This window comes from Antechinus flavipes, chromosome X (genome assembly GCF_016432865.1).
Source record: "Antechinus flavipes isolate AdamAnt ecotype Samford, QLD, Australia chromosome X, AdamAnt_v2, whole genome shotgun sequence".
In the NCBI taxonomy this organism is placed as follows: domain Eukaryota; kingdom Metazoa; phylum Chordata; class Mammalia; order Dasyuromorphia; family Dasyuridae; genus Antechinus; species Antechinus flavipes.
In genome coordinates, this window is record NC_067404.1 from 80,978,168 (window position 1) to 80,985,799 (window position 7,632).

The 7,632-nt window shown below is 40.3% G+C and overlaps 1 protein-coding gene across 1 annotated transcript in view; it reads right to left on the minus strand.

The window, feature by feature from the left end:
• The window catches only part of LOC127543200 (melanoma-associated antigen B10-like), a 47,261-nt gene extending 41,725 nt beyond the window's left edge, over positions 1–5,536 (minus strand). Inside the window, exon 1 of the mRNA XM_051969219.1 lies at positions 5,444–5,536. The gene's annotated coding sequence lies outside the window, so the exon portion shown is untranslated. The remainder of the gene's footprint in view (positions 1–5,443) is intronic.
• Positions 5,537–7,632: the final 2,096 nt, after the last annotated feature.

Here is a 7,632-nt window from a genome sequence, read left to right on the forward strand (position 1 = left end):
AAAATACTAGTTGCTTCAGGAGATGGCTCTGAGACAGGGAGGGATTCTGGGGGAAATGATATTAAAAAATACTTAAATAAAAACTTAGTCTAAAAAAAAAAAAGAAATCAGTGCGAGTGTAGGAACTTCTGGGAATTCTGGAAACCATTTTGACAAAAAAAAAATAGACTCACACCAGCACATTGTACTGTGGACCATAATAATTTCCAAATGCACAGGATAAGTACTGGACCCAGAATTTCTTTGGCAAAGAAAACATCTAAGCAAGGAAACTCTAAAATATAAGTAAGCACCTTCTCTATAACTTATAGTTTTACAGTTACCTAGAGGACTTTTTACAGTTACCTAGAGGACTTAGTAGTTAAATGACTTGCCCAGGTTCCAAACCCAGTATTTGACACAGACAAAATGTGTCTGTTACAGGTGTGATTTAAATCCAACTCCTCATGCCTTCAAGGCTAGTATTCCATAATGCCTCTAAGTCTGAATGAGAATATACATAAAAGATTACACAATGAAGAAGTCGGTTGAAAATGGATTGTGTATCACTGGAGTAGCTCTGCCCATTCTACCTCATATCCCATCAGAATGGCAAAAAGGACAGAAAAGTAAGGTGACAGTTGTTGGAGGTGCTGTGGGAGAACAGGCACATTGTTGTGGAGCTGGGAATTAGTCCCACCCACTCACCCATTATAGAAAGTGGTTTGGAGGTATAACTCAGAAGCCAATAAACTGTGAATATATCTACTGATCTGCCCACTTCCCCAGGAAAATCAAATGGAGTGGGAAGGAATCCGTGCACAAAGATATTATGACAAAGAGCGGGGACTTAAGAGGGTGCCCATCAATTCCCAAATAGCTCTGTGGATTAGGAGATATGTGAGTGTAAAAGACTGTTGCACCGTGGGAAGTGACGAGGAGTATGATGTCAGAGAAAATCAGGAAGACTTGTGAGGGTTAATTCAGAGTGAGGTGAGCACAGCTAAGAGAATTGTAAAAATCACCTTGTGGATAGCCTGCAGTTTGGGGGGGGCTCTGATCAATGTAGTACCCAAAGTCTATGGCAGAGGTCCAACACGAAGTATGTTATCTACCGCCTTACCAGAGAGGCCATGCTATCAATCGCCAAGAGAATTGTACATTTTCAGACAAGACCAAATAGCCAGTTCCCAACAGAGATGCCGTTAAAAGATAGTAACAAACAGTTCACAACCACAAAATATTAAAACCACATGAAATAATGATCCAAACCACTAGTAACAAGAAAACCACGAATCAAAACTAGCCAGAGATTTCACTTGACAGACTACTAATTGGCAAAAACAACACCAAATGGCAACAGTCAACATCACAGGAGTTGTAGAATGATAGGCACGTTCTTATATTGTTGGTGGAGCTGTGAAATGGTACTGCCATTTTGGAAAGCAGTTTGGAATTAAGCAATAAAATGGCCAAAATGTCCATAGTCTTTGAACCAGAGGAGTCACCACCGGGCTTATGCCCCAGGGAAGCCTTTGATAAGGAAAAAGTTTCCATATAAGACAAAATATTTACAATAGCACATTTTCCAAGAGCCAAGAATTTGAAACAAAATAAATGCCCATTGATTGGGTAATGGCTAAACAAACAAATGACACACGAATACAATTGAATGTGCTATAAGATACAATATGTGTGATGAGTACAGAGAAGATGTATATGGACTGAGACAGAGTCAAGTAAGCAGAGGCAAGAAAATAGTGTACATGGTAACGAAAACATAAATGGAAAGGACAGCCACGGGCCAAAAAAATTTAAAAGCAAATGTAACAAAATGATAAAGTTGAAACATGACTGATGAGAAGTATAAAGAGGACTCATGTGTTCACATGGACTATTCATGCCTCAACTGTGATAGAGCCTTCCAAGCTAGTATTGGTCCAATCGGCCAAAATCGGACATGCTATACCTTGACCCTGACGTAGAGATGTCAGTTTGGTAGCCTTTGAGCACAAAGGACAACAACCAAAGTGGAGACATCCTCAATCCACCTCTTCATGGAGGTGGGAGATTCTGCACAGTTATAGGCTAACAAAACTGAACACAAAAGAAATAGAGGATACCTTCAAAAATCGAAAATAGCCAGATTCTCAGGAGACCAGACTGATTTTAAATAACCCAGTCTCAGGAAAGGTAATAGATCTAGCTGTAAAGGAACTACCAAAGGGAAAAAAACCTTTTGATCCTGATAAATTCATAGGAGAATACTATTAAACTTTAAAAAAAATTAGTACCCCACATTTCATAAATTATTCTCAAAACCTGCATATGATTTTGAATTCTTCCTGTATATTGACCCCTAGAGAGTTTTCCCTGTCTAAAAAAACTATTTGCTATATGGGATATCTGTCTGGGAAGGGGAAGAGAGAGGGATACTTCCAGTAACTATGAAGTAAGAGAAATTATCAATAAAAATTATTTTTAGAAAAGAAAGTCCTTGTGGCATTTGTCAAGGGGGGAGATGCAGGAGGGGATACGTAGCCAAAATGTCTTTTTTGACAAAAAAAATTATTTTAAAATGAATAGATAAATAAATATTTTGGAGTTGATGTTGGGAGATCTGAATTCTCATTTTCTCATTTAATTGCCAGCATTAGGGATTATCAGTGAAAGATGTTCTGCAAATGGTAGGATTATGATCAAATGTGTAGAAATTGGAGCTAATTGGTGAGATTGTTATTCTTTCTTCTTGAGTTAAAGAGGTGACATCAAGGAGCAGTGGGGCCAGAGACCAGCCCAGTCTGTGACTGATTTTCTAATTGTCAAAATGGTTTCTAGCTCATAGCAATTCCAGAAAGCGATTACATGTGAAGCTTTCAGAGCTGGCATTTTCAACTTTTTAAAATAATTCCTCTGGTGGTTTGTTTCGAGAAATTTGCATCCCCAGAATATTAATGAGTTTCTTTCTCGTTCTAAAATGTTTTGTTTTCAAATGTGAGAAAGCTGTTCTGGCTCCATGCATTCATTCATTTAACAAGCATCCCCACAAATTGTACGCTGCAGCATTGGGAAACCCTTGTCTGATCCTGCCAAAGGAGGGATCGAATTTGAACCCAACAGTCATTATCTCTCCAGACAAAACCTGAGCTTTTCTCCTCTCCCTGCAGCTGGCCAGAACCTGCTTCATCTGTATCAGCAGGAATGAGCCAGTCGCAAATGTCTGGGATTTTTTTTACAGACAAAACCAAGCAATACCCATCAATAGGATATTGTAATCGGGTTTTTGCTCATCAAAAACACAGGCTGAATTATAAGAACTGGACGATTCCACTAAGCAAGGGACAGAACCGTGGGGAGTGATGTGCACACAGAGGTGACGAGATGACCTTTTTCCACCAAAGAAACAAATTTTGATTAGGCGCCGTTCCCCTGGCAACCTAGAGCTGAAGTGACAACCCCCTTGGGAGACAAGAGGCAGATTAGGGACCGTAAGAAATAAATGTCTTTTGCTAGTAAAACGTTTGCAGATGGACCAGGGAGACTGGACTGAGTCCACGGACACAAGGCTGACAATCACTGCACCAGACCAAAGGGATAATGAGCACTCACATCTTTCGAGACATTTCCTGGTATTAAGACTGACTCAGTCACATCCCTGCAAACATGCATTAACCTAATAGAATAAGAGGGGACTGATGAACTAGACTTGCCTTTTAAAAATTAGAAAGCCGACAAATAAAGCAATCTAAAATCAGCACAAAAGAGGAAATAATAAAAATGAGAGGAGAAATAAATTGGGAATAAAACCTCCATAGAAATGATCAATAAATCTAAAAGCCAGTTCTTTGAAATGACTAATAAAATTGATAAAGCCTTAAGTAATCTGATTTAAAAGACGGCCAAAAATCAAACCAGCAAAATAGCAGACGAACGAGGTGCAAACACAACAAAACCAGAAGAAATAAAAAGGATAACGAGAATATTTTCTGCACAGTTATATGCTAACAAATCTGAACACAAAAGAAATAGAGGATACCGTCAAAAATCGAAAATAGCCAGATTCTCAGGAGACCAGACAGATTTTAAATAACCTGATCTCAGGAAAGGGAATAGATCTAGCCGTAAAGAAACTACCACGGGGGGGGGGGGGGATCCTCCTGATCCTGATGGATTCATAGAAGAATACTATTAAACTTTAAAAAAAAAACAATTAGTACCAACACTTCATAAATTATTCTCAAAAACTGAAAAAGGATGCACCCATCCAGAATCCTGTTATAAGAAAAATATAGTCCTAAATACCTCAACCAGGGAAATTAACAACACAAAAGATAAGCTATAGGCTCTTATCATTAATGCATATTGACTCAAGAATTTGAAATCAAACCCTGCCAGACAGATTGCAGCAATTTCTCCAACAGATATTATTCAATATGACCGAGTGCAATTTATAGCAGGGCTGCAAGGATGGTTCAACACTGAGAAAACAATCAACAGAATTAATCCTATTAAAAACCTAAATATCCCAAACACATGATCATTTCAGTAGATGCAGAAAAAGCCTCTGCTCAAAATGCAGCACTCTTTTGTGCTAAAACCCCAACAGAGCAGAGGCACAGAGGGACAATTTTTTGGTATCGTTAAAAAAAAAATTTACATTACTCACTAAGATGTCCGTTCCCTTTGACCAGAGGCTCAAGTGTGAGGTTTAGACCAGAGGAAGGCAACAAGAAGAAGAAAATCCCCAGATGCACCAGAATATTTACAGAAGCATTTCTTTGGTGATAGCATAAATTGCAAACCCAATAGATGCCCATCGACTGGGAATGGCCACACAAATTGTGGTACACGAATGTCATGGTATACTATATCACTGTGCTATAAAAAATGATGTATATGATGCATACAAAGAAGCATGGAAAGATCTCCATGAACTGATGCAAAGTAAAGTGAGTAGAGACAAGAAAACAATCTACATAGTAACTACGATCATATCAATGGAAAGAATAACGACACGTCAAAAAATCAAATGATGAAGCAAAACGAGAAAGCTCAAGTGGGACCCGAGGGCAATGATATGAGAAGGCGCTCCCAAGCCAGCCCTTTGGGGAGGTGGGAGGGCCACAGGTGGCACCCACTACACAGGTTTTTGGACATGTTCGATGGGGTGAAAAATTGTGCTCATTTTTTTTTCCTCACTTGAAAAAAAAATTCTCTTTCTTATATAGGATGGCCCCCTGGAAGAATGAAGGGTGAAGGATACATGGAATAACTAGGATGAGATAAGAAATAGAAAATATCAATAAAAACTTATTAAAAAATATTACCTAATGCAGAACAGGACTCTGAAACTCCTGGCAGAGACAGTGAGTTACCCAACAGACTCTTTTTATGAGACCAATAAAGGTCTCGATATCCAAATAAATAGAAATCAAATAGATAAAAAAGACTGACTCCAACTAACCTGGGATTCCGGCTTCTGCTTCCCAGCAAAATCCATCACCTGTTTAGAACCTCTATGCACACTGACGCATGAGCTGTGTGGCTGTCCTGCTTCCTGTAACCATGGCAACGAGCTCTCTGGCTTCCCAGGGAAAAGGTTTCGTAATCGGAATGAAATCTAATAATTTAAAATCCTTGTTCTGAGAAGGGGTCCGTGGGCTTCTTCCCCGGGCTGCCCAAGGGGGGGGGGCACGACACAAAAGAGTCATGATACCCCTGACTTAAAAATCAATGACCTTATGGTCCAAGAGGGACTTGAATGATCATCTTACTCAACCTGTTGCCTCCCCTGCCCTGCCCCCCACAAAAAAAAAAATTAAGAAAATGGGTGAAAAGACACCAATAAGTAAAAATGTGAAAGAAAACCTAAAGGAATAACAGGGGGATACAGGGACCCTGCTGATGACTAGATCCAAGAGGTCCTAAGGCGTGGCTCCTGAGGACTCTTGCCCATAAGATCCATGTCCTAACCAGTATAGAAGCCACCTTCTAACTCGAATTCTGAGCTTTCCCCAACCCCTCTTAATTCAGGGACGACAGAGGACTGCTTTCTGATCTTGCAAATACTCATTTCAAGTAGCTAGAGACATATTTCAAGGCTTGAGCTCACTCCTAAAACCTAGAACCCTTTGGGAAGATTGTCCAGTTGGTATGCACACCAGAAACCTGCTTTGGATTCTTTTATTCTCCCCCACAGTTTGGTCCTAAAATAATATGGATCAGTCAATCAACAAACAACTCAGGGGCCAGGTCCACAGTTTGGGGCTTGAATGTCTTTTACCTCTTTCCAAAAAAGAAAAGCCATTTTTTTTAGGACAGGGGGGATATCTCCTTGTGTATCTGAGGTTCTAGGAGGCTTCCCAAAAAGATCCGATATGGGGGCTAGAGCAGTTCCACATGGCAGTTCTGGTTTCCATGTTTTGTTGTTTTTAATACCACATTATAATCCCATTCTCATACTGCCCTCCATCTCCTTTCCATCAGATGTGGTACACCAGAGGTTCAGGTACCATCTTCTCTGGGAACAATGGGAAACTTTCCCCTACCAATGGCCTATTCCATGCCAACTGTTAGAAATGGACATTAAAAAGAGGTCTAGGTTTAGGTCTAGGGAGAGTTCATGTTTGCAAAATATCTGCATAGGTTATCTCATGTTTTGTTTCCTGAGGCAATTGGGGTTAAGTGACTTGCCCATGGTCACACACATGGCTAGTAGGTATTAAGTGTGGCTGCTGCTCCATCTACTGTGCCATCTGGCTGTCCCAGTTATCTCATGTTCCAATCTCTCTGCTGCCCTCCAATCTTACATCTGCAACTGCCCCTTGGGCATCTTGAACTAGATGACCGGTAGACACCTGCAACTCAACATCTATAATCCAAGTTCTTATTTTGCCCATCCTTAAACCGCCTCCTTCCTCCCCTATTACTGTTGAGCCTCAAGTCCCTCAAGCTCAGAACTTGGTTCATCTTCTGCTCTTTATTCTCGGACCCTTCATCTGTAGTCTGTTTTAATGACCTCTCAATTTAATCTTTTCAGCTCCCTCCCTTCTCTCTTCTGACACTGTTATCCCTCTGGTGCAGGCCCTCTTCATCTAATGGCTGGACCATGGCAATGACCTGCTGGTCTGCCTCAAGTCCTTCCCCACTCCAACCCATCATCCATTCGGCCACTAAAGTGATTTTCCTAAAGCTTATGTCTGATCATTTCAGCCATGGCCCCACTCAACAGTGGGAGCTTCCTTGACCTGGGGACAAATCTGAAGTTCTCTCTGCCACTCAAAGTCCTTTATAGCCTAGCCCCCTCCTTTCCATTCTTCTTCTACCTTAGACTCTAACACATAATCCTGGATCCAGTGGTACCGGCCTCTGGCTGTTCCATGGACAAGACCCCCTAATTCTTGGCTCTGGGTATTTTTTCCTACTTGAAATCCTCTCCCCTGGCTTCCCTTTAAATCTCAATGAAAATCCTACCTTCTAAAAATAAAATAAAATTAAAAAAACAAAAAAAAAAACAAAATAAAAAAACAAAAAAAATTAAAAAAGAAAAGAAAAGAAAATCCTACCTTCTAACTGGAATTCTGAGCTTTTCCCAACCCCTCTTAATTCCAGTGCCTTCCTTTTCATCTTAATTTAACTTTTTTGTGCACTTCT